This window comes from Anas platyrhynchos, chromosome 2, assembly GCF_047663525.1.
Source record: "Anas platyrhynchos isolate ZD024472 breed Pekin duck chromosome 2, IASCAAS_PekinDuck_T2T, whole genome shotgun sequence".
NCBI classification, from domain to species: domain Eukaryota; kingdom Metazoa; phylum Chordata; class Aves; order Anseriformes; family Anatidae; genus Anas; species Anas platyrhynchos.
Genome location: NC_092588.1, coordinates 113,403,930 through 113,431,035, shown reverse-complemented (window position 1 = coordinate 113,431,035; position 27,106 = coordinate 113,403,930).

Below are 27,106 nucleotides of genomic sequence, written 5' to 3'. Positions count from 1 at the left end.
AGTGTGCCATGAAATGAATTACATAATATATCAGTCATCTACCTGGCTTTTGAAAAAGTGCAAATATGTGTTTGTTCAGTCTGGGTGAGTATTTTATATTAGGCTTCTTTTTCCATGAAGGTAAAAATGACCTTGGTTATTAGAAAGCGAAGATATATTGAACTGGGTAGAATCAACACAGTTCCATTTCATTTAGTCCCTGCTAAAATTGAAAGAAGGGAAAATATAGATTGAATTTATTTTACTATATATTGCCTCATTTGAACTTTAGGAAAGCATTAGCCACTAAGGAAAACCCGTCTCCCACCTCCCTTCCATAATCTCTTACAGATGGCATGTTAAGGAAATTGCCTTGACTTTATTGATTCTTTGCTACGAGGTTCAACTAACAGCCACTGTGTTACTGGGGAAATGGATGCTCTACTGTAGTTACAGGAAGATAGCACTTTGACCTGCCAGCTGTGTATAGCTATACTCACACATAAAAAAACGTCCTTGACACTTTAAAATCACAAATCAGTATTTTTTTTTCCAAAGACATTAGTAGATTTTCTTTTTGGAACCCTATTTAAAAAAAAAAAAAAAAGCTGTATCATATGAACGTGATTATTTTATAGATTGAATTAAAAAACAAAAACAAACAAACAAAAGCTTGCCAAGATGGAAGACCACAGGCTGAAAGCTAGTTGCTATATTCTGCCAGGTCACCATAATTTTCTATTAGTTCCTTTCCAGAAATACTTCCTTTGCAACTATTGTAAAATGACTGGTGTGTGATCGTGCATGCTACTTGCCTTGCGTGGCTCAGTCATTCATCAGGTGGAATTTCACACATCTCAAAATTTGAATTTACTGTTAAGGTGAAGGGAAGAATGTGCACTCTTTCTTCTGTTTATTTTGATTTTAAGATTAATTGGAGTCTCAAAAAATCTGGGGAACATTTTCATCTGGCATGAACCAGTTTAGCTCTGGTAGATTCCAGAGATGCCCCCATTTCTACCAGCTTAGCAGCTGGCCCTCTGAACATGAAAATCTACATTAGCACCTATTTTATAGGTGATAATTGCTGCGTAAGTACTGCAAGCCCAGGATATTAGCACTAGTTCTGAGAAACTTCACAGCGGGTCACATTCATACCTGTGCCGAGGAGCTGGTGGCACAGCTTCCAACAGATCTCATCTCCCGTGGTTTTCCTCGGCCCCAGCACTCTCCTCCCTTCTTTGTCTCCTCTCCAAAATGGCCCTTTTTCTTCCTTCTGGAGTGCATGCTGCATGGCAGGAGCCAAAATCCTCATGAGGAAGCTACTGACAGAGCAGAATGAAGACACAAACCACCCAACCTCCAACTCAAAGTCCTAAAACTTTAACCTTCATCCTAAATTATGGTGCTTCTGCTTCTCCAAAAATACTACTCCTGTTAGAGACGCTCATCTTCCTTTGGGTGCCTATTTTGACTCATAGTTTTTGACACTTTAGCATGACAACACTGTGCCCAAACACTCAGGATAAAATTTAACTGGGATTGATAGGGTGCATGGGGCTTGTGGTGAGGTGGGCTGCAGGTGGACCAGGAGGCAGCAGGCAGCGTGAGCCACAGCTCTCGAAGCCTGTTGTATGATATTTAGCCTACCTTATTAGTATATTCTGGGGCCTGAACTTACTCACTGGATGGATTTCAGTGGGATGGATTGCAGTTCAGCTTTGCATAGGTGTACATCTCCGACATGTCTCTGCAAAATAAATATAATATATTACTGGTATAAAATCTCCTAAGGGCCTGATATGAAATTCTTCCATTCATCAGTCAAATTATGCTGCTAGTAAGAAGCGTTGCTGACCTAGCCTACTTTCAGGTCCAAATTCAAAGACAGTATGTACAGTAAAGTAATTTAGACCCCTTGGCCTCGTTCCTTACCTCCACTGCAGAGCTCAGCACTGCAGAGCTCACCGGCACCAGCAGGAAGGAACTTCCCATTTTGGATATAAAGCCAGTTTCACCTCCTTTAATTCCCTCCATCATGCACTAAGTTTAGACCGAGAAGAATCTCTGCATCCATTTGACTAGGTGCTGCCTCAGTGCTGCAAGGCAAATCTCGGGCAGTTCCCAAGCACAGTTTGTACTCTGTGACCTTCAGCCGTACTTGAAGCATACATCCCCAGCTAACTTTTCTTGGTTCTGCTGATTTCACTAGCAAAATCCAAGACCAGAAAGACAACCTTCACGCTCATATGTTTCTCCTTCCACCCAGTGACTTCCTAATCCTTCCCTTTCCACCTGCTTTCCACCCTTTTCCCTCCCTGGCAACTCTAGGGCTTGAGTGCCTCACGCCCATGTGGAATTCCCTTCATTCCTTCCCCATGAAGAAAGTGTTGCTGCTGTGATTCTTCTACCTGAGGAACTGGTCTGCAGAGAGATTAACAGCTTACTGTAAGCCATGCTTTAAGTCAGCAGCAGAGCAGGTATTCTCCAAGTCTGCAAGCTTAGCTCCTGCACCATCCCTTCCTCCCCTCCTTTCCTGTATGCCATCATTCTCACTGCATACAGACCTGCCAGCCTGCTCTGCTGGAGCAGAGCTTTGCTGAAATCTGTGCATATGAGGGCATACCCTAATTAATCCCCTTTTTCCTCTGCCTACGCCGGGTGGAGTCTCTCCCTGCCATTATTCTCCATGCCACTATAAAAGGAATGATTATTTTAAAACACTTTTATAAATGCAGCCCCAGACAATCTGATGCACCTGAAGACAGCAGGGGAATTCACAATTTGGCTCTCGGGTCACCCGGCGTGCCCTAGCACCATGGACTGAAGGATAGACGTGTCGTGACATCTGTGACCCCTCTGCAGCATCTCTCTACCCAGCGGGGTGAGCACCAAATACCAGGAGGCTGGTGGGGTCTCATTAAAACACAGTTACTCTAACGCTGCCTATTTCCGATGTTTAAACCAGACACGACATCGCACCAAAACTTCCCCTGCGTGGCTTCATTTCCCTCTTTCCCCTGGTCCCAGGTGGCTTTGAAGAACAAGGCACTCGCCTCCAAGCGCTGGCCCCGCTGCGGGCTGCGATATTCAGGCAGCATTAGATCATGTTAATGTTAGATATAATCCAGTACAAATCCTCTTAGTGTCACTGGCACTGTAAGGGTTGTTATAATTGCTCGTAGCTTAAAACAATTTTGGAGCTTTTCTTCACCTCGGTGAGTCGGCTCCAATTAGAGGAAGGGAACTTTCCGAACCTGCAGAGTCTCTATTTAGGACACAGCCCCGTCCTGACAACATGCTGTCAGCCCCGCCGAGCAGCGGGGAAAATGTCCACTTTATTGCAGAGACGTGACAAAAACAGAGCGAGGAGAGTAACACGCACGCTCCCGTTTCTTTCAAAGCCTTTTGGAAGCACCTCCTAAGGCGATTATTTTGTTCTGCCTGACTCCGCGTTCCCAGGGCCACGTGTCCTCGTTCTGCATCGCCCCTTTTCTACATGATGCTCCCATTTCAGAAAGTTAGAGGAAAGAGAGAGGAGAGGAAGGAGAACACATCAAGAGGCGATGAGTCTGCAAATATGCTTTTTTGCCCCTTAAGCCCCCCTTGTAGCACTGACTGGCCTCAGTAACAGCCAGGAGAAGGGCAAGAGTCTCTGCCCATTGAAACCTTGGGACTCCAAAATGAGCATCCTCTGTACAGGCACCTGGGGCCCTGTACCTGGAATTAGGATGGCTCTCCTGTCCCATGCTCACACAAAACAAGCTACCTGGGCATTGCAAGGAAAATGGTGCTTGCTACCAGCCTGTTTAGCTGCCAGTCTCTCTGATGCCATCCCTGTTTTCCCCTGAGCAAGCAGATGCCAGTGCTGGCTTTGTCTGAAGGACAGGGCAGCCAGACAGAGCACCTGCAATATCCAGGTCTGCCTCCAGGATAACAAGGAAAACCTTCTGTTGCCACGTCCTTGTTTTGCAAGGGGTTCAACATAACAGCCTAGCATACTGTAAAAAATGTTGGCAGAAGGAATGACCATAAGTGTAACCACTGTGCTGGCCAGATACTCTTTGTCAGAGAGTTCAGTCTGAGGGCAGTGCTGCAGTAGAAAGCTAGAAGTATATGGGAGCGAGCTGGAGCTTCATTCCTGGCTGAAGGAATGGTGTTTGAAATGGAGGTGCCCCTGTAGAGCATGGAAAACAACCATGTGCCAGGATATTCACTGGTGATGTTTACAGGTGACAGTGGGAACCTATACACCAAGTCACCAAAGCCAAACCAGAAAAGTCTGTGTCCTCCAGTGCAGCTTTCTCCTCCGCTTGCTGGAAGCTGCTACACACTCACACACCCACACCACCTCTCTCTGCCTGAACTAGCCCTGCACCAGGTCAGTTCACTGACCCAGCAAAAGAAGGTTTCTGCCAAGTAGGTGAGCTGCTTTGGCTTGGGAAAAGGTCTGGTGATGCTGGCATGGGGGGAGCGGAGGGGCTCATGCACCCGGCAGCAGGGATAGGGAGTGGGAGGAAGAGGGCTGGGAGACAGGGAAGCAAAATGCCCCTGCCAGCAGATACAGGGGCTTAGAGTGGTTCAGCCATCAGGACAAACAACGTGCAAGCAAGCAGGTACAAAGTAAACAAATGGAGACTCAGGGGTGTGAGGTCCAAGAATAAAACAAAGATTTTTGCTTTCTTTTCTTCCTTCCTTCCTTCCTATCCACCCACCCATAATCACAGAAACACACAGGAGGAAATGAATTTCAGGAACCAGGTCTGTAGAGGAACACATGCTCCTTGCTCCCTCTTGTTATGCTTGGCTCACGTTGGACGGACACATCTGGCCTTCCAAACAGGCACTATTTATACACCTCCTTCCCCACAGCGTGTGAGCCTCTACCCATTTCTTCCCCACCTTGTCTACCAGGGTTCGGTGGAGAAGAGGCCCCGATGTCATCTGGTGCAGGCAGTGGCTGACCTCAGCAGCACTTTCTGCTGCCGTCATACCAAACCAATCCATCTCCTCCCAACACTGTTTTTACCTTTCCTGTTGCAGCTTTACCTGATGCACAGATGTGGCCAGTGCAGGAGGGGACATATTTTGTGGGTGCTCCCCACTCACAGCAGCTCTTCCAGAGCTCTTCTGCCCTTAGCTCCCTGGTGCAAGGGCTCCAACCCAGCCCATGGCAGCTTCCAGCTCCAGGAGACTCACAGCCAAGGCAAACCATCCCAGATGAGGGTACCTGGGCAGGAGGCATCCTGCTGATTTCAAAGCCATGCAGCAAAAAGGGAGCAGGTAACTCCATACAAGGCAGAAAGGGAGTTAGCCCTGGAAATACAGATAAAGGTGGCTGTGAGATAGGAGCAGAAAAGAAGCAAAACCACAGTTTTATTTTTCCCTGCAAAAGCTGACCATGTGGAAGTAAAAACTAGTTTACCTATACCCATACATCTATTTCCCTGATGCTGACATACACCAGGCTTAGAGCTTTTTGTGGCCAGCAGCTGCAGTGAAGATTTCCATCAACAAATGGAGCCAGAGTGCAGCATCAGCTACATGCCCTGTGCTGAGGAGTGAGCAGGCCATCAGCTCCTCTAAGATTTCAGAAGAGAAGAGGTGGCTAAAGCTGGTTCAGCCTCTGCATTGCAGCTCATCCAGCATCAGGACCTTTCTGGTTGATCTGCAAATCCTGCTTGGTATAGTAACCAAGGAAATTACCACGGGGGAAATTAGAGCGTAGCCATGCAGAGCCAGCAGCTAGCCAGCAGTGTGTGCCTCTCCCAGCCCTCTGGTACCTGCAAGGTGATCTCCCCATCAGCGAAGGAGAGCAGTTCAGTTTAATAAACCAAAGTGGATGTTTCAGTCACCTTGCCTTCTTCTTGCAGTGATAGCCAGCACTAAAATGAGAGTATAGAGGATAAACCAGTAAATTAAAATGACCCAGCTCTATGAAGTTGAGAAAATCTGCAGAGGAGATACAGAGCACCCTTGGGTCCCAGTAGCCTCTGGGGGGGCTGAAAGTGTGCCATGGTATACAGCAAATTGCTGGCTTTCTTGCACTTCTCTGGAGGTGTTCCAAGAATTCCTGCAGGACTTTGTTGACTTTGCAACAGAAAAAATCACTGTACAGGAAAACAACGATTCTTTCTGGGAAGAGTTTGCTTTCTTAAGACTCCTTACCAAAGGGGGAAGGGAAGTTGAAGATGGCTGCATCGGGAGACTTTGATACTTGTGTTTGCATCACGTCTGTTTATATGAGCTGACAAAGTGCCAAGCAAGGATGTCCTCTTATTCTCCTGTAACTGAATCTCTTCCTCATGAAGCACATTCTTCTCTCCCAGCTCCCAGCATGCCCCCAGCCATCGGATATTTAATGACGTTTGCCCAGATCATGTTCGTTCCCTCTGGTCCTCGTGTCTCAGCTCTGTCCTCTTATCACATTTTATGCAAGACAAAGTCACATATTAAAAACATTTTTTTAAGTATCTCGGTCATTTATACCAAAACATCAGCTGGCTCCTGTGGGGGCAGGAAGACACGATGATAAATGAGGAATGATCCCTTCCCCGTGATGTCACAGCAACTTGCATTCAAATTCACTGGATGGAAACAAATGTGCTTAAACTTCTGCAAATGGGAGAAGGCTGCCTCTGAAATTATTTCCATTTTCAAGGTCAGTAAGCAAAGAGTCAGCCCATGTTCCTCGGAGACAGCTTCCAATCAGCGGAAACGACTCCCCTGCCAGCCAGCTGTTATCTGCATAGTCCTCCTCTGCTATTTGATGTGCCACGGGCTTCTTGTCACTTGGCGGTGAGATATTTTCATCATTCCACCAGCTGACACCCTTCACGTTCCCATTTCCCCGGTGCAGAAATCCCCACATCCTAACAGCAGCAAAGGGATAGAGCGCATCCAAGCCAGCTTGGGCGCCTTCTCCTATAGTTATCACGATGTCATTTTTTCAGGATGCATTTCATATACGTCTTGTGACCTCTTTAGCATTCTTCCTGGCAAATAAATTCATTATTTTTAATAGCCACTTGAATTTGACCCAGAGGGGAGTGATTAGGCTCTTAATGAGCTATGCAATGCACATTCTCTATTGGCTAAATCTTGAGGTGCTTACTCAGGCAAATTGCTGCGGAGGCTGAGGCTGTGTAAAGCGCTTCCAGATGTGGCCCCTTCAAATCAACTACAATACTAAGTGTCGTCCGTCTGAGCACCAAGAAGGGAATGCCAGCATAGATCACTAACCAATTTGCAGCCCCTCTGGTCCCAACTGTGCAGAGAAAGGAGAGGAAGCACAGAAAGGGAAGCTGGCATGGTGTTCCCACAGCTCCCAATGCCACCCCTGGCTCAACTCCATGCAGCTCTGCGAGTGTTGTGAAATAGTTTCAAGGAAGGAAATATTTTCCCATGCATCACTTGGAAAACCCAACCTGTGAAGGGTTGCAGAGCACCTTCTTGGCTGGGAACCAAAAGCAGCATGAGCACCTTGGCCCTGCTGAGTATGCAAGTGTGTGTGGGTGGTGGTTAGGAGGGACACAGCACATGGAGCCCATGGGGATGAGACTGTAATTCTCATGGATCGCTAAATGACTACAGTGCTTTACAATTCTGCTATATTTGCCATCAGTGACAGCAAAGGAAGCCTTGGGAGAGATGGGGAGGACTCTGTTGAGGTTAAGAGGATGGTAAGTGACAAACATGTCTGGGACAAACCCCAGTCTGACTTGGTCTACCTCCTGCAGAAATGCTGCTCTCCCACCTTTCATTGGTGACACTAAAACAGAGAGATACTCAGTCTCATTTCCTTCCATAGCTGGTGGCAGGAGGTGGCCACTCTAGGGAACAGTCAAGACCCCCTGCCATCTTCTTAAACACCCACCTTGTATTGTGATGGACTGATCCCAGGAGATGCCTCTCTGTCCCTGTATTGGTAATAAAGGGAGGCTACAGAAGTAGTACAGGCTAGATACTCAGCTTTTAGATGTTTGAGGTTGTGCAAAGGGAATCCCACTGCCCTTCCACTCTGCTGCAGATAGCTGGCCACCACTTGGTTCTGTTTCCCCATGCAAGCAGAAGGCTGGATTACAGGTCAGTTCTTATGCTCTTCTGGATGTGACTACACCATGCATTTTAACATATTAAAGGTGAATCCCTGATGCACTCGTTTGGCCTTTGGTCCCCTGCCAGTTTCCATATACACCAACGAGAAGCATCTCCAAACCCACCAACATTGTAAGACTCCTTGAATATGTCATCAAATTACTCTGTGCATTTTAAACGCACAGAGATAAGATGCATCTTATCTCTTATAGTTATATGGTCAAAACCCTCAGTTTTGTAAGGCATTCTAATAGCTTTATTTCAGAAATGTAAGGTAATGATATTTACATAACATGGAGACAAGAAACTGGAACAGAATTAATCACTGGTTTCAGTGATACCAGCAACAATTACTGCAAAAGCTCAACTTTTATTTTATTTTATTTTAGTTTAGTTTAGTTTTGTTTTGTTTTGTTTTACTTTACTTTATCTGGAATCTTTTACATTATTGCAAGGGATTCTGTCCCTTCTGGATCTGTCTCAAGAATTGATGGGAAAGACACATTTTGTGCTGACAGGCCTGTGAAGTCTGCAGATCCCCACCCCCCCCCAAAAAAAAATAATGAAATATCTCATTCTTCTTACTCTTCTGCTACACTTACAGAGTAGCTTTAATATAAACAGATACCAAGAAGAAGTTATTTTTCTTAAGTGTAGTTCACATCATATTTCTAATAATGTCATCATTTATTTTTGTGTTATATATAGCTGCGTGTATACAATGCACATACAGCAGAAGTAACCTTTCCATATATCACAACTCTATTTGTGATATAAACATGATAGATGCACTATAAAGCAGTACAAAATATTCTGCATAGTGTTTTGTAGTATCCATGTATCAATTTAATACCAAACATATCTTATATTTTCTTGTAAGATATAGCAAGATGTAATCTTTCACAGGTCACACAATTAAAAGTTACAGGAAAAAAAATGTGAGTAAAGAAGATAAACTAGAATAAACATCCAAGAGCATGAGCATAGGACGTTCCAGACCCATCCAAGTCGTTCTTATGTCACCAAAGGAAATGCAGGGGTAAGGGTATTTTTAACAGTGCTTTGGGGAAATCTGGTCTGCATGGACGTCTACTTCTGTGGATTCTTTCATGAATTTCAAAAAGAGCTTGCAAAGCACAGAAGGCCAACACTTGTGACCCAGCTGCAGCACTGGAACCACATTCTGCTGCTGGCTCCTCCCCGAAGCCAAAGTGGGTTAGGTACATACAGCAGGCCTGACGTTCTGGCTGTCTGGGGAATGAGCAAGAAGCTCAGAGAGTTATTAAGACATTGTAATGCAACTGGGGACCCAAGCATTACTGTAACAGCAGTGATCATAATTATTTGTAATGTCCCAAAGAGAAAAAGAAACAGGAGAGAAAAGCTTTCTCCTGTTTCTTTCTTTCCTTTTTTTTTTTTTTTTTTTTTAACAAGAAGTGATATTAGGTCTACAAAGTGATGATGAAGCAGGTTTGTCTTATCCCATGAACGATGTAATTTTCATAGGATGACTGTAAAGTCTGAGGTGTGCTTTCCAGTTTGTTATTTTAACAAAACAGCACTGGTTTCCACCCATAGTCATCTTACTCTGTTATTTTACCACTTTGACCAAATCCTGGGTTCCTGAAAATTCAGATGAGTTCTGGTTAAATAGTAAAAATAAATAAATGGCTAAATAAATAATAGAGTGAAAGAGCTAAATTTATCTCTCTTGGACTTCTAGGAAGTCATGTTTGCCATTGGTTTTGAGTGCTTGGCAGTTGACATTGATGGGATTGATCAGAAATCCTGACCATCTGGATAATTTTTGTGGAAATGCTTATTGTGTTTGGTGAATTAACACTTACTTAACACGTTCAGTCATCCAGCCAGGTACCAGAAAGAATGTTCTGAATGTTCTGTGACTGGTCTGCTCACTCATGGGCTACGGCTAAGAGTACTATACTTCAGCTCAGCTGCTGAGGGTTTGATGCATGTGCTTTTGTGCAAGCCAGCTATGTCTTTGGTTGGTATTGGTGCAATGCCGATTGCTCCAGCTGCAATAGGCACAATACCAAATAAATCAGTGAGGATTCAGATAGGTGGAGAATCTGATCCAGCAGGTCTCATGACTGAAATCATGACTGGCTCACAAATTATTCATGTGCCAAAATGGCTAAATTCATACTGAAACATAACTAAAATAATCAGCATTGCTAGAATTCAAAATGAGTTACTGCTTTTCAGAGTTCTGCAATAAATTATCCCCTTTCTTCTACCTCAGAAAGACCTATTTCCATGATTTTTCATTTTAAAGAATTTGACTCATGAGCTATTGTGACTTCAGGAAAAAGAGAGTGTGTGTGAGAGAGAGAGAATAAATATATAACTATTCTTGGTTTTCTCTAGAAAGAATTTTGTGGACCTTTGCAGCTTTAATTCAGGATTGTATTGACTGATTTCTTTCTGCATCCTAAGGAGTTGCTAAGCAACATAGATTCTCTCTCGCCATGCATTTGTCAGGACAGAAAAAAGTGGAAAGAAATAGAAAAAGATTCACCTTTTCTTATATATCTATCAAGCCATGGAGTATCACTAATTTCATTCTCACCCAAAGCTACATTACTGATATATTATTCACTTCCCCAGTGCCGTGGCTGGTTCTAGAGTCTATATTCAAAACCAATGACAGGCCCATTTTTGCTGTTGTTGATAAGGCACAGCTGGATGATGACTTCCACCCATGAGGACACCCATAGCCAATGGCTTAGAAATGTGCCAACTGCTCACTGTGCCAAATTCTTGGGTTCTTCTTCTCATGAGGAGCAAAGGGTTGGGGAATGAGGGCTCAGCCCTTCCCATCCTGGAGCTCTGTGAGGTTTTTAGAAAAGGCGAGTAATTCCAGGCTGCCAGTACAGCCTGAATGCTAACATTTTGGCCTTACAGACACTGCACTTGGGCTTGTGGGCCACTACAATAACATGATCAGTCAGAAAGAGAAATGCTGCAGTCATTCCATGGACCATAGACTATATGTTCAACATACGCAGACTATGGTTTCATAGCAATGCTGCTTAAACGGTCTGTCAGAAGTCTGCATATGGTCACTAAGAGCATTTTAACAAAGAAATATTGCATTTTAACATCTAATACACCCTCCAAGGCAAAGCCACCAAAGTTTATGGATTTTATTCTTTTCCTGGCTCTGGCAAAATGATTCTTTGCTGAGTGGTTCCTCATTATGCTGCAGGATGTCTCCAGGATGTCTCCATCTTTCCTCAGGAAGGGGAGCTGGCCTGGTATTCACCAACTAGTTACTAGTTCTCCTGCTCTCCCAAAGTTGTACTGCTAATAGATTTGCACAGACAATAAAGATCCACTTTTTTTTTTTTCTTTTTTTTTTTTTTTCCTGCTGAAAGATGTAGATACAACTTAGAACACAAAAAGGTGAAGGCAAATTTTCTAGTCCACTGCACTAAGGAAAACTAGGAGAAAATCTATTGACCTTAAAGTCTTGTTGCTATGCATAGTCAATGAAGTCATTCCTGACTCTCTATGGTGTAACTGAAAACAGAATTTGGACCTTCTCACTGCACTTTAAAGCCAGATTTTTTGCCCTCAGAAACAGCTATTTCTAACTTCAATTGACAACACATATCTGATGTCTCTTAAACAGGGGAGCAGGAAAGTGTTATTGATTGACTTTCCTCCTGTTGTTCATAAAATATGTTAAGCTCTGCTTCTCCTTAACAGCCTTTTGAGGGCCAAAACCAGCAGCTCCTTTTGCTCATTCTGAAACAAAAATCACACTAAATATAGAAAACTGTAAAACTGTTTTTGTTTCATAACATTGTCAACAGGTGGATGTGGCCCACTGTGTTTTGGTTGATGGTTTACCTACAAGATCTGGAAAGCAGCTTCAGAAATGCATTTATATTGTTAAAAAGATCCATTCTGAATGTATCTGTAGCTCTTAACATCCACTTCCTTTGACTATACTCAGGTCGTTTTGTTGTCAGACACACTGCTAAAAAACATCGGTCTTAATTATATACTGGGAGGTGGTTGACTGCATATAGTTAATGCATACTCACAGATAAGTACATCAAGCCCCTACCTATAGAAATTATCCTTAAGTCAAGAAAGAGAATCATTACATTTGACCCCATGTACAGGGTTGAGGGAACTTGAAGTTCATCTACCCCCTGTCCCCACAGTCTAGTGGATGAGATGCAGACCCAGTTTCCTTTGGGCCGTTCAGTGAATATTTCTGAATTCTGTGAAATACCTCAGTGGGCAAGAAACCTCCATAAATTCCTCAGTCAGTTTGAGAACTGCGGAGGGACTGAATTGGTGTTTAGTCCAAACACAATAACTCTGAACAACGAGAAACTGCACTCCCAATCAATAAATAACAAAAATATTCAGGTCTGAAAATTAGAATACATTTTCTACAGTCTCATTTCCTTTTCTAATCTTGAAAATATCTATATGATATGCAACTCTAAATGCCACTGATAATGCGGTTCAATTTACAGATCTAGCCTGAATTTCCGTACTTGGGAACCACTCTGTTCTCAGTAGGTCTGACTACTTATAAGAATCAAGCCTGTTAAAGTTATTTTAGAATCAGGCCCTATTTATTAAAAATATTGAATTCTCTCTCTTTTTTTTTTTTCCCAATTACACTGACTTGGGCTATAGCGTGCCGGTAATGCGTGTGAGTCATCGTCCCTGTGTGTGTATATGTATGTGTGCGTATTTATATATAGCTCACTGTATTTATAGCTATGGATCTAGAGTCTGGTACAGCAACCCAGTGAACAAAGCAAATTGGAAAAGCACCTTTCTTAAGCAATAAGAAGACATGCTATCAGTGCCTTTCTGCACAATTACTGCTTGCCCCAGGCACTGCTCTAAGGCACAGAGTCAAAGGTTGGCTTTCTCAACCACTCGATAAATACTTTAAATCTTATTCTTATGACTGCTTTGAAATGAAAACTGGGGGAGAAAGGGATTAATAGGTATGTGTTTATTAGGAGTTGTCACTGAAATTCTTATCTGCAGATCACCTTCCATTTGAGGACCACAGAGATCTTACAAACACCTCAACACACTTGTGAGACTTTAAGCCTGTTCTTGAAGTCAGCAGTTGTCTTTCCCTGAATGTGACTGGAGTCTGGCTCATTCACTCATTTTCAAAAGTATCTGCTTTTTTACAGACAAAAAAAAAATAATGTGCAGAGAGGTTAATTGACTTTGCCAGGTTCACACAGCAGGTTGAAGCAGTCAGCAACAGAGCAAAAGTGTCCCAACTCCTGGCCTGGACGTCATGCCCAGGGTGGCATCTCATACCTCTCTTGGGGAGAACAGACTAGGAAAATCAGTTGGACCTAAAATCATAATAAAACTTCCTCCTCCCCATGCTAATTCTTTAAGACTCCCCTGCCCACTGATACTTTTAAAATGAAACAGCCATTCTGTACTAAAGTTTAAGCCAGTTTGTTTAAACAGTTAGTGAAGATGTCTTTCAGCACGCCCTATTTCCTAAGACACAAATTGCTCTTAAGTAAGAAAAATGCTCCATTCAGTCCTCCTATGTCAACTTTGAAAGCTGAAGGAATTTTGCCGATACTTAGAAACAAACAACAACAGAAAAAGATAGGAGACAGAGGAAAATTTCAAATTAATGGGGAAGAAATGGACAAAACTATTCCCTTTGACAACAAAAGAAGAAAAGAGAAACAGTTTTCAATTTTACTAGCAATATCTGGTAGTATCCACACTTATAAACTGTTAGTAGACATAGGCAAATATATACTGCCATGAAAAAAAAAAAAAAACACAAAAAACCAAAAAAACACAAAATGTTTAGCATGCTTTAGTCTTCGCACATCGCATTTACTGCCTTCTTTTTCCTTGTCTTCATAAATTCCAAAGTGTACGATGATGCAATGCACATATCCCATTCCCTGTGATTGCACTTTAATGCAGACCTAAACCCCAACCTCACATCTTCCCCCAGGGAAAATAACTCTCCATAAAGCTCCCTGGTGCACAGCTGTATACCAGACAAGCGTTTTGATATACCGCAGTTTTGCGTCAGAGTGAGAGTGTGAAAGGGTGACTGTTTAACGTTTGTTTCTTTTTCTGCTTGCCAATGACCAAAATGCCCTCCAAAAGTTCCCTGAAATTTCAAAGAGAACTTTCTACCCTGAAAATAAATAAATAAATAAATACAACAATCTTTTGCATTTTGGCTCCACCATGACTTTGAGCTGAATTCCCCAGTCTAAAACCTGCTATGGAGCTACTGCCACCTCTTCTATAATAGGTCTAGGATGAACATATCAACAGATTTGCTATAATTCTTCTCTTTTGTACCCTTCAAAATCATAAATGGCACTGGGCCCAGCAGCATTGCGCACTTGATCAATGTGTGCAATGTATTATGTCTTGCAAAGGGGCCTGCAGCACTTGTGGGTGCAATGCTTTTCACTGTTACACAAGAGCATTTCTGTATGAGATAGGATTTACTTAGCTGAATGTATGTACATGCATATTTCTATGCATATGTATTTGAGAAAGTACAACCTATGCATCCTTGCAAGTAACTATTTGTTGGTGCACAGCCACATAAGTGCATCAAGAACCCTCACTGCTCTCTGATACTATGTCTTGCTGTTCTTCAGCTGACAGATGTGCAGCAGCACAAGCAGGAAGTTTCCAATTGCCTCCAGAGGCAAGGACCTTTTGCTGATTATTTATTCCAGTTTGAGCCTGCAATAAGCTCTGTTGGGTAAACAAGCCCTGGTAGAACAGGTTCAGATAAGGATGTGCCATGGAGGACTAAAACCTCCACATTCGGAAAACCTATTGCATTGTTTAGGGCAAGTCAAGCCCAAAATGCGTTAGGCAAATGTCTCTGCTATCTTTATGTGTGCCTGCAGCTGCAGATGTGAGCGATGGTTGGTTTGGTTGCCCTGGTATGCCTGGTGTTTGACCACTGCGTCAGGCTGGATCCAAAGTCCTTTGAAGTCAGAGGGAGCATTTTCACGGAAGCTGCCGGTCTTTGGGTCTGATTGATGTGGCATTGCAATCAGACCAAGCTGGAGAAGGGGAGGGCCACAACACAGCCACCAGGATGGATGTCACCTCAGAGCTATGGCCAATTGCACAGAGAAACTGAAGGAATGATTGCCATTGGAAATTTCCCAGGAGGCAGGCTGTTTATTTTCCAGACTTTTGGTCTTCAGGATTTACTGTTGCAACAGCTAACAAAAAGACAAAATAACTCCTGCATTTGTGAAGAGGAGATAGATGAAGGAAGAAAATGCTTCCATCTCTCTCTGTGATGTAAATAATGCGTCTGAGTTTCCTCCGTGACCACCCCGTGTGCTTCCTTTGGGAATTGTAGTTCAGCTGGTACCTACAGTGACTGCTGCTTTCCATCTCCAGCCACCCAAAGGGGGCAGATGCCAAGTTGTTCCCCCCCTCCTTTTTATGACCCGCTGGGTGTTCCTCCACCGACATTTCCTGCGTGGCTGAAATACCTGGTGAAGAGTGAGGGAGAAGAGAGAAGACCCATCTGAAATGCAGGAGCACTGTGTGTCTTCGTGTTGGTTCTCCTGGTTTTTGCCCAGTGTTTGACAGCAAAATGTGCAGCTCTGTCAGCACTGGAGAGCACAGGGTACAAACTGACAAAGCACATCAAGGTGACATATTTTTTGGTGAAATGACTACCTTTTTGCCTGGCCCTACAAAGGGAGATACTGGTGCTTTCTGGGTATCGGAAGAGGCACAGAAGCAAGCATCTCCCCTCTGACTGAGGGATTTTCCCTTTGCTGTTATCCAAAATCATTCTAACAAATCTGAAGGTGGAGGGAGGTGGATTCTCACCTCATGAAAAGCTGCTTTGTCCTTTGGCTTCAGTGCAGTGGCAAGAGTTCACTCAAGCTCAGGACACTGGTTGAGCATGGTTTACCTGGTGGGCAGAGCAGATCCCCTGATGCAGTGGGAGAAATAACCTCTTTTAATGGCAGTTGTGGATGTGCTGCCATGCCATGCCTTGTCATCTGGGCAGGAGCTAAAGATGTCTGCGCACTTCACCTCTGACATTAGGAAGCCAGAGACTATATGCAGAAAAACTGTGCTCTACAAATGCCTGTTTCTTGGCTTATCACACTGACAAGTTAGGATTATAATAAGGTGCCACAGCATACCCTCACTTCTTTCAGATTGCATCTAAATTCTCCGGTCTTTTAATTAACAACAACAAGAAGACCTCTGTCAATTTTTGCAGCACTCAGCTGCCATTTTGATGCCAATCACTGTGCATAGATCCCAGGGACAAGGCAGTTTTTGGCACAATTTACCTTCCCTGAGAAAGTGCTTGGTCACTACATCATGCTAGGTGCTAATAACAACCATACTGACAACCATCCGTACCGATGCAGTGGACAATACTGACAGAAATAAGCTGTGTCCTTAGGAGAAATTTGGGTTTAAGGGCGACTCTGGCTGTTAGGAGCTGGCCCTACCTGGTTTGCCATGGATGGGTGGAAGGACACAGCCTGACCTGGCCCCCTCCTGGGGTGCAGTTAGTCCACTGCACCACGTTATCTCCCATTTTCAGCCATTCACTCTTCAAACTTTTTTCTCAGGTATTTCATAAAATATTCATGTGAGAGATCCCAGAAATCTCTGTTTTCCTTTGCTGTAAAAAACGAAATGGCGAAAGTGCTTCTCTTCAACCACTGCTTTCTATTGTAAAAGAAATATTTTATCTAGCTACTGAGACAATAATTTCAGTTTCCAAAAACAGGAAGAAAAGTATAAACAATTTGCAGTCAGAACAAATAATAGAGGAGAATTGCCAACCACATTCCTAAATGCACATATACAACATTTGTGAACAAAACTGCCACAGCCCATGATTCCTGACATTCAGAGCTGCCACACCATTTATTTTAGGCTTAAGATATATGAAAGATTAATGATGATAAAGACCTAGTGCTAATTCTAAGCAATCTCAGGATCTCTTGCAATTTGTAAACTGTCCCCTGTGACTGCTGTAGAAGAACAGAAGAAACCAGAGCAGTGGATGCAGAGCACGGGATGGATGCAGCCTTTCAGGCAAAGCTCTCCTCTCCTCCCAGTCCTCCCACTGGGAGCCTCCCTCTGTATGAGTGGAAGTTTTGCACATGCAGCACAGAGCCTGCAGTTGAAAAAGACAGGAGGATTCACCCAAAGAGCAGCACTTCAGGGCTCTGGAGGAAGGGCTTCAGCAAGTCATGCTGCAGGGCTGTGACATTTCCCAGACCCCATATGTTGCTCCCCCTCTGCAAGGAGGTACCAACAACAGCATCTTCATTGCAGCCACCCCAGCGTGCAAGTGCAAGCTCTTGAGGAAGGTGAGCTTGTGCTAAGATGCCAAGCTGAGAGCCAGGGCACTGGTGGGGCTGTTGCTGGCTCCATCTCAGGGTGGTGATGCTGGCAGAAGGGCAGGTGCAAGCTGCTGGGTTGCAGACGGGGCTATTCAAACTGGTCAGTGAATTCAAGTCCAAAACCTCATGCAGTCTTCCCCCTGCTGAATTTGGCTCCAGCAGAAGGTTTCTATCAGACAGGGCTGAATACATTTCCTGGGGCATGGCCCACTCTTAGTTTTTAGGAAAGGGCAAAACGCAGGAGGACAGACTGGTGTGCAAACCCAGTGATGTGTAAATCAGGCACCTGCTGCTGAGTCTCACCAGTGGTGCATGTTGCTGCCTGCATGGACTTTCACCACTCATATCAACCTCCCTGGTAAGTAATGTGTTGTTTCTAGCCTTTCCCTGGACCATATAGGATGGAGGTGACCATCAGAGGCAAGGCACACAGGGTTATTCATCAAGTCAAGGCTTGGAGGGAAAAATTACTGTGACTTGTTTGATATGAGGAGGCTTGGTTTGATTTAAATGCCAGAGAAGGAAGAGGAAGATATTTTGAAGTAACTAAGAATTAAAACATAAAAAGTGAGGGAAAAAAAAAAAACACACATTGGATGATTGTTTAAGGCTGTTCAAGCATTCCTGGAGGCATCAAAACTAAGAAAAGGTGGGCAAGCAGTCCTTCCATGCTTATTGGAAAATTGATTCTTGTTCGCAGCTATCATTTATGTATCCATAATTAATATTGACTGCTGCCCTACTTCAGGACTTACATAAGTGCTCTAGACACATCCGTTGCAGACATTATGATGTGCCTCTTACTCTGTGTAGTGACCTCATTATAAATGATGAGCCAATAAATACTCTTGAAAAAGTTTTTTAGTATGTTTTATTTGACATTTGTGAACTTCAAAGAATCACATAGAGCTGCCTTCAATCTATATGCCCTGTTCTTCATTGATTAGCTGAGCTCATTGATTTCTATCAAGATCAAAGATAGGAAGCAACTGGTAGAGAGGTTAAATATGGAGAAGACCTACTAGGCCTATTTGCTAGTTATCTACATTAGTGGATGTTTTTCCCATACCATAGCCAATGAAATATCACCCCTACTTTTATAATGCTCCAGTAATCAACTGGACATGTAAGGACAAAGTTTCGTCTTGCAGCCCTGACAGCTCCCAAAGTTGGGACTTTTCTCTTGTAATTTGGCATGCTGTTGGCCACAGATGACTTGATCCACTTGTTTCTGCTAAGATCCAGTGCTGCTCCTGTCTTTCGCTGGGCTGCCTGACTAAGCATAGTTTAATGATCCCCCGTTGAGGAGGAACATCCATCTGGCAGGAAACAGTGATGTACGTGAGGAAACGAGAATGGTCACATTGGACTGAACTGAAAAGATCCTACAGTGGTGTCCCTAACTGTGGCCAGCAGCAGATGAGTTAAGAAAACACATTAAAAGTGTCAATAAAGAAGTAACAGCCTTCCCCAGTGGTACCTGCCAGTCTGTAGACACATCCTGAGCTGGTGCATGTTTCTGTAGCTTTGAGTGTGAAAGCCTTCAATGGACTGTTTTCCCATGAGTTTGTCCAACTTCTCTTTGAAGTCATTTACAGTAACTGTTCAGCCCGAACAGGTGAGATGCATTTTGCTTTTACATTGCATTCCTGGCTCCTTTCCAGTTTGCTGCCACCTAGTATCCAGTGTTTTTCTGAACACCACTGCTGAATATTTCTCTTTAGCTAACATCTGCATTTTGGGATATTTTCTTCAGCTCTATTAACTAGCATTTTTTGAAATGAACATCCTTAATTGGATCGATTTGAAAGGATATTAATTTTCTGTCCTTTTATCCAATCTCCCATTCTCCCCACAGGGGTTCACAACCCCTCTGAATCTGAGTGGCATCAATGAATACAATTAATATAGAGTGCACATATACTCTCAGATCATTAGTGAGAATGTTAAATAAGATCAGGTCTAACACTGATCTCTGGAGCACCTAAATTTTGAGCTATTCCCCATCTAACCATGTTCATGACTAATGATGCTTTCTACAGTTAGGCAAATGAGGTTTTGGCATATTGCCAGTCCCAAAAACCAGGATAAAGCAAGAGAGGAGCTGCTTTCAATCATGCTGAAAAAGGAAAATTTTCAGCACTTTCTGTTGAATCATAAAAATCACATATATTCAGTTTGGATCAGATGGGGTTTTTCCCTTCTTGAAATGCAAGTTTGGTTTTGTTTAAAACACCTTCAAGTGTTTTAAAATTTGCTTGAGTTACAAATTAGAGATAAAATTCTAAATGAAAAAATAGTTTTGAATCAGAAAATACATCTGCCGTGCTTCTCAAATGATTCAGTGGGATGTCAGAATTTTTTAGGGTGCTTACTTTTTCAAGAATAAACAATTTAGGAAAACTCAGTAAGTGCATGTGCTTACTGGCAAATCTACATTTTTCATCTTCTTTAACCACAGCTCACTAGAAAATGAAAACCTTAGCTTTAAGAGTTATCTATTGCTAATCATCTCACACCAGGTTTTCATTTAACTTCATTTTCAACATTTGTGACATGTTAATGTACCGATTAAGCTTCTGAATTAGGAAGTGTTATTGCTTGCTGTTGTTATTAATCACGTTCACTGCAACAACACACAAGAGTGCTTAACTCTGGCTGGGACCCTGTGTTTCTGGATTCAGAGGGAGCATAGAAGAGCGAGTAGATCCTTTACTCAAAGAATGAAGTTGGACACCAACTATAGCAAGCTGGAATGCATAGGAAATTGAGCACCAAGACAGGAGATCTCATGTTTGATGCCCATTTTGCTGCTTCCTGGTTTATTTTTATTGGGTTTAGTTAGAAAGGGATATACCAGTTGGGGAAAAAAAAGAATAAAGGATGTTTAAGGAGTCTATGTCAGGTGAGGTGCAGGTATAGACTGAAGATGAGCTCAAGAACTTTGAAGTCATCTAAGTCTGCGTGCTCATTTTCATCTTTATGACAAATTATGTTATTTATGATTTTATATTCAGTATAAATATTGAAATTTCATTAAAAATAGGCGTACAGCACTTTCTGTCTATTCTGTGAGTTGATTTTTTTCTGACTCTAAGCTAATGTCCTCTCCTGCTCTGCTTTTGCACAGCTTTGCTTTAGCTCAGAGCTTCCGGTCCTCATTCTTAGCAAAAGCCTCTTGCTCAGAGCTAAATGAGCTTTCTTCAGTGAGGGAGCTGGCAATGGGATCAGGAAATCAGCGGTGGCTGTACACTAGCTCTGTGCTCCTTGTCGTGCAGCACTGCCAAGCCTAGAGCAGTCCCAAGGCTGCTCTGCCCACTTTGGGACAGGTGATAGCCATGAGCCACCCCAAGATGAGATGTGGCATGAACTGCTGCCACCTCTCACCTCCCTCTTCCTGACAAAGTTCCTTTTTTTGGGGCAGTGCAGGAGAGCCCCTGTACACAGGTAGGGCAGATTACGAACTTGGAATCTCAGAGCCTCTTTCAAACCAAATCTGGGACATGCCTTAGTGTAAACTCATCCCTTCCTCAGCTGATGTCTTTGGTCCCAGTCTTCCCAATTGCTTATTTTCCCACATATGCCAAGTTTCCTCCTTATTTTGCACTGATGCTCCAGTCGAAGCCTAATCAGGTACAAGGCTTCAGAAGGAAAAAGAAGGAAGATAAGGATGCTGGAGCACTGTCCCCAATGGCAGACGAGAGCCTGAGGATGTATATCCAGAATAAGAGTCCTCAGTATATGTGCGCGGAAGAAGGGGAGAAGGGAGATGCTTATTAGATGAGTGGGAGCTCTGCGCACAGGAGAAGAGTGCTCTGTGGCCCTGAGGATGTAAGGAAGATTTGCTAACTTTGCTTTATACTATTCATGCAGATAAGGAAGGCTCTCAGTCTCCAATCATAAATCGGTATTATACAGTATACTCCCAAAGGCCATAATTACTTCCAGAAGCAGAAATTTGAATGACCCAGATAATTAGTTCAGTGCAGCTGGTCCAAAAATTATTTACATAAAAGCCAGTTTTACTTGAGGGGGAAGAAAAACAACCTTGCTACCGAGAGCAAATGACCCAGTTAGCTTCACGCGATGAGTCTGAGGAGGCAGAGCACGAGTGGCAGCACGGTGGCCTGTGGCATCGCTTCTTCCCTCTCCCTTTCAGAGGGCAGACACAGGCTGCCGGCCCAGCAAATGAGACCCTCTGTGGACAAACACGCAGGAGGGCAGTGACGAGACAGGAAAACTGTGTGAATCTGACCTCATGCTTTCTGCAAAAGTGGCTCCAAGGGAAACGTGAGGGCCCACTGGCTCCAAAGGATGGCATTTCATTTGCAAAGGCACGGGCACCTAGGGAGCAGCAAGAGGGGTGAGGAGCAGCATGGCTCTGCTCCTGGCCTCTGCACAGCCAACCGATGCAGCTGGAAAGCAATCGCTGAGGTTATCTGCATTAATTTTTAACCAAACCAGCTTCTCCATCCCGCTTAGCACACGGCTGGGCAGCTGTAGCCATGCCTGGGAGGGGGAACACGCAGCGGCTCTGCGGTTAAGGTCTCGGGGGTGCAATACCAATGTTTTACAGTCTGTGCTCTAAATGGCGTGGGTAAAAAAAAATACTAAAAAAAAATTTAAAAAGTGAAGAAAGGATATGTTTCCAGAAAATGTGTACATTTAAAAGGACATGAGTGATTCAACCCTCTACGAGTGTCTCTGTGCACTTTGAGTGTATGCTAATAGACACACTAGCTATTGTTGGGGTAACCACCACCATTTATTTACAGTGGTGTCCCATGTGGACAAGCCCTGAATCTCAGATTTTTGGTGATCTGATCCCAGCCCCAAGCCAGCCCCTCCATCCCTGCCAGCACTTTTACCCTGAGGGCAATGAGGATGGTGCCTACCCCCACTGCCCCATCACGGGGTCAGACCCCATGCGTGATTTGGGGACAGGCTCCTTGCTTCTCCACTTAGACCAGGGCATCCTGTGCCCTGTCCATCAGTGAGCCAAAGGAGCCAGGGCCTGCTGGTGTGAGCACAGAAAGACATGAAGTTATAGGCCATAGAAAGTGAGGAAGAAGGAAGCCTTTGCTTCATGCACCTGTTTATTGTGTCCTTACTTCTTTGGCAAGTATCCCAAAAGACACGCCTTTTCATTCAGGCAGTGGCAGCCACATAATGGTGTCCAACAAGTAAAATGTGCCCAGAAAGGTATCTGCTGACCCCAGCATGCCACAGGCATCGTCTGGTGTCACCACTCCTTAGCAGTCCCTCAAAGGGTGTGTATTTTTGTGCTTTTTCTTCAGAACAAAGCCCTTTCCCCCCCACAAAGGAGCCAGAAAACAAACAAAATGTTTGAGAAACAAAACTGTGTAACAATGATCTTTTGTATTCAAGAGATAGCACAAACACACTTACTTAAAAAACAAAATTGTTCCTTTAAAATGTTGTAAAATGTACAAATAATAACAGTAAATTGCTGTGTATCTCAGCAGCACCACATTACTGTTTGCTATTAAGTTTGCAATGGATAGCACTTGTTACTTAACAGCATAGTAAATAATCAGATAACATCCCCATAAAGAGGCTGGATCTGATTCGCCTCCCACTTAGACTGCTTTCATGCTGGTGTGCGCCCATTGACTTAATGGGGTTAATCTTGATTTACGACAGTGCAAATGGAAAGGTGAATGAAAGACCACGGCAAGCAAGCTGGAGAGGATGCTGTAGGCTGTGGGCTGGATCCTGACTGCAATAGCACACTGCCAGGTTGAGAGAAGAACTACCGAAACTGGAGATATTTTGCTCTGTCCTTTGCCTAAAGGCAACTCACAGAAGGTCCTAGGGACACTTATTGCATGCACAGAAGCTGGAGACAGAAATGAGTCAATGACTTTTTGAGGTGGGCTTTCAGAAACCATGTGGCTTAAAGGTTGGTGCAAACTCCAGTGCCTCCATTTTAACACATGACACAAAGTCAAATCTGCCTTGTCTGCCAAGTCTTGTCTTGCTCCAGTTCATGACTCTTAAGTTATTGACCCCAAATCTGAGCATCACAACTTGCAAACGTTGCTGGTCAGGCAGAATTAGGTCTCATATAAAGTACACAGTGCACTTGGGTGGATGTCAGGTCCTGGAGGAGTGATATTAGAGGACAGAAGAGAGAACAGCTTCTTGCACAGTCAGGGAGTGGATGAGAGATGGGTCCCGGGGTGCCCATGCTTTCTGGTGAGCCAGCAGTGTGATGCTCCCCAGGCCATCCTGATTTCCCACTCACAGCTGGGCAGCCCACTGGTGGGGATCTGCGGAGGTGTGCACATTTACGTGCATCTTTCTCTTTCAACATGCAACAATAGGCTCCTCAGATGCTCTTGGGTGACAGCAACTGAGCTCAGCAGAAGCAGGGCAGCTCCCACCAGCAGCACAGCTGGTCCTCCAGGACACCCCTCTGGGAGAAATAGCACGGCCTGGGCTTTTGGAGACAGTCCTCTTGGTAAGCGCACCCTTGCTTACATTACAAGGGGATGTTAACTCCGGCATTTCCTCCCCTGTGGGATTTTTGTGGCAGGAGAGGAAGCAGGATGTGCTCCCATCCCTTGCTCCCCAGCCGCGGGAGGAAACCGCTGCCCTTTGTGCTCCGGCTTGGCTCCCGGTCAGGGCAGCAGTTATGCCTCTGCAATGGCTCCACCAGAAATGTATTGGTCAGTCAAAACTGGACATTAAGCAGGTGCCACAAGTTGTCACTGCTGTGGGTGCCCCATGCCAGGACCCTGTGCAGGTTGGGGCTGGCGGGCAATGAGGCCCAGAGCACCCAGGTGGGTGTGTGGAGTGGGTCTGGGCCTCGTCCTCTTGTGGCTGCAGAGCGGGAGCACGGGGATGCTCTAGGGCTGCCACCACCCTGATAAAGCCCTGTCTTGCCACAGAAGTGAATCTGTCCCTCCAGGCCAGCTCCTCCCCAGCGTGGGAAGTTCAGGAAGGCGTCCGCTCCCTCCCTGCGGTGCAGACACATTTCTAGCAGAAACAAAATATACATAAACCTTTTAAAAGATCACTTTAAATTTCCACCTCTCCCTCTCGCCATCCACTTTCCAGCAGAGCGGGATTTCTCCTGTGTTCAGCTTTATACGTATATACACACAGGAGCACACCCACCTCGTACACAGAGTATTCCCCATCTCCAAGTCACAGTCTCGGCAGCGTACAGAATTAGATCCTGTCTCCTCTTTATCAGCTCACCCTCTCTCTTTGTGTATATAAAGCCATCTCAGCCCCGAAGGAGCTGGCATCTCGTATCCCTGCCTTCTGCATGCACAGAGCAGGGGAGGGAAGAACAAAGGGGAGGGGGTGGGGGGGATGTTCTGCTTCTGCTCGGGAACATGAAACGTCCCGGAGTTAAATACCAACAAAATATTCAGTGTTAATGTTTAATATTGCCAGGAACTTGTCACCTCCACTTACTGTCTTGGAGCTGCCGCTCTCTCTCGCAGACTCCCACGTCTGAGCTCTGGGCCTAACATGCTTTCCCATTATATACTAGAAGGAAAAACGAGAAACCCAGAAGTAGGGAGAGACAGTGGCTGTCTCAGTTACAAAGATAGGGAGGAAGGCTTTTTCCCTTTCTGTTTTCAGGAGAAAAAAAAAAAAACGACTTGCATGGCAGAGGCTCCTGACACAGCTGCCTTTCAGGGGTTACCTTTTGTAAGCACCCCTCTCCCCTCTGTGAGATGCTCTTTGCTCTGTGGAGATCTGCAGCAGTGTATGCAGAGATTTGCATGCGTTGAAAAATGCATGTGTGTCGCTTCACAGAGCTGGCTTGCAAAGCAGGCAGTATTTCTCCCTGCAGCTTGGTGCCAGACCGAACATCTCCATTTCACTGCTGGAAACTCAGACACTCAAAAACGAGAAGCCAAATCACCTCGCAATCAGTGCAGGCACTGTGCTTCGCACTGCAAACAGAACACAGCCACCCTGCCTGCCTCTCTGGTTCCTGTAAAATGCCTTGTTATCCCTCTAGGCTGCAGAGTTAATGAAAATTCAGGCTCTTCTCGCTTATTCCAGTGAGGAGGAGATGCAATCAGGTATCTCTGCTGAAGCTCTGTTCATTCGGAAGACTGTACAAAACCCCACTTCTGTAAGCACAGGAGGAGCAACACAACAGAAAGAGGTCGTTCTCCTGTCCTTCACTCCCAGCCTCCTTTGGTCAACACCCCAACCCCAAACTGACTCTGGTGTCTGCCAAAACCACATAATGCTCAGACTCTGCTCAAACTTTCTGCTGCTGCTGAGCTCTGCTATTCCCTGTACACCTTTGCTCCTGTTTTCCTACAGCAACATAAGTGCTCACCACACCCGCAAAACAACATTCAGCCCAAGTTCTGTGGTGTGGAGCAGGCCAAATCCTAAAAAATCTGTCCTAAAAAATCCTGAAAAGTCTGCCTTTCTTTGGGGTTGGAACATGTTTAATATCTCTTACAGACATTTGACATGAAAGATGCCTTTAAATTTAGCTTTTTCATAAAGATTTACCAGAGCTGTAGCAACTCTCACCACCTTTATATAATCCTTGCAGCTAAAAGTTAAAGCTAAAAGCACAAAAAAAGATAAACTGAATTTTTTGTAGAGTTCACTGACCAGATCCATTAGGTTTATAATGCACACAGAGATGCGCTGTCATCCCTCCCAGCCTGCAAACAAGCTGTGGCTGAGGAAGGACTGTAAACTACCTCTGTCATTTCACTGTCTTTCAGCATCGCTTTTGTTTTGAGGACGAACCAAATGCCACTTTGCTACTGATCATTTGGATAGAAACCTACAAAACATCCAGCGGGGTCAGACCAAATCACCCAGAATCGTCTCTGGCATCCGGCAAGAGCAGATGCTTCAGGAAACGTGCAAGAAAAGGGCAAATTCAAGCTCATCCTTCCTCAGGCATGGGCTTCCAGCTTCTGACAATCCGAGCTGAAGGATGTCTTCATAATGTGGTATTTAACTCCCCTCAAGAGTCTTTTCTGATCTCAATCTGTCCGATCACTTTTTGATTGCATGTCACTTTTGGCCTTCCCAGCCTCCTCTAGCTACCAGGGCCACAGCTTAATTATGTGTGTTTGTTTTACATTTACTGCCTGGTCAACTGAAAAAAAATACAATAAAATAAAACAAGCTACTGGACACTGAGTAAAATGGGGAGAAATAGTAAATAACTACCCTTTGTTCATCTTCTCCAGGACATTCATCGGTGCATTTGTGTTCAACCAATCTCACCCCCTGCATTTGTGCAATAAACTTTCAGACCTATTTACACTTCTGCTATCTAAATATCTTGTGGTAACAGCTTCCCAGGGTAAGACCGTGGTGGTGATTTCTTTCGATTTGTTTTAAGTCTACCGCTTGATTAATTCACTGGGTATCCCATTTATACTGTCAGGAATAGTAAATAATCCTTCTGTTTATACTTTCTCCAGCCATTTGTGGTTTCACAGCACACTGCCGTAGTCCACCTTGGCCCCAGCCATCTCTCTCTAGACCGAAGTGTCCCGGTCTGTTTAATAATAGATTGCTGCTAAACTTAACCATTGCTGCTGGAGGAACTGGTGTGTATAAAGGCAGTTTCTGTG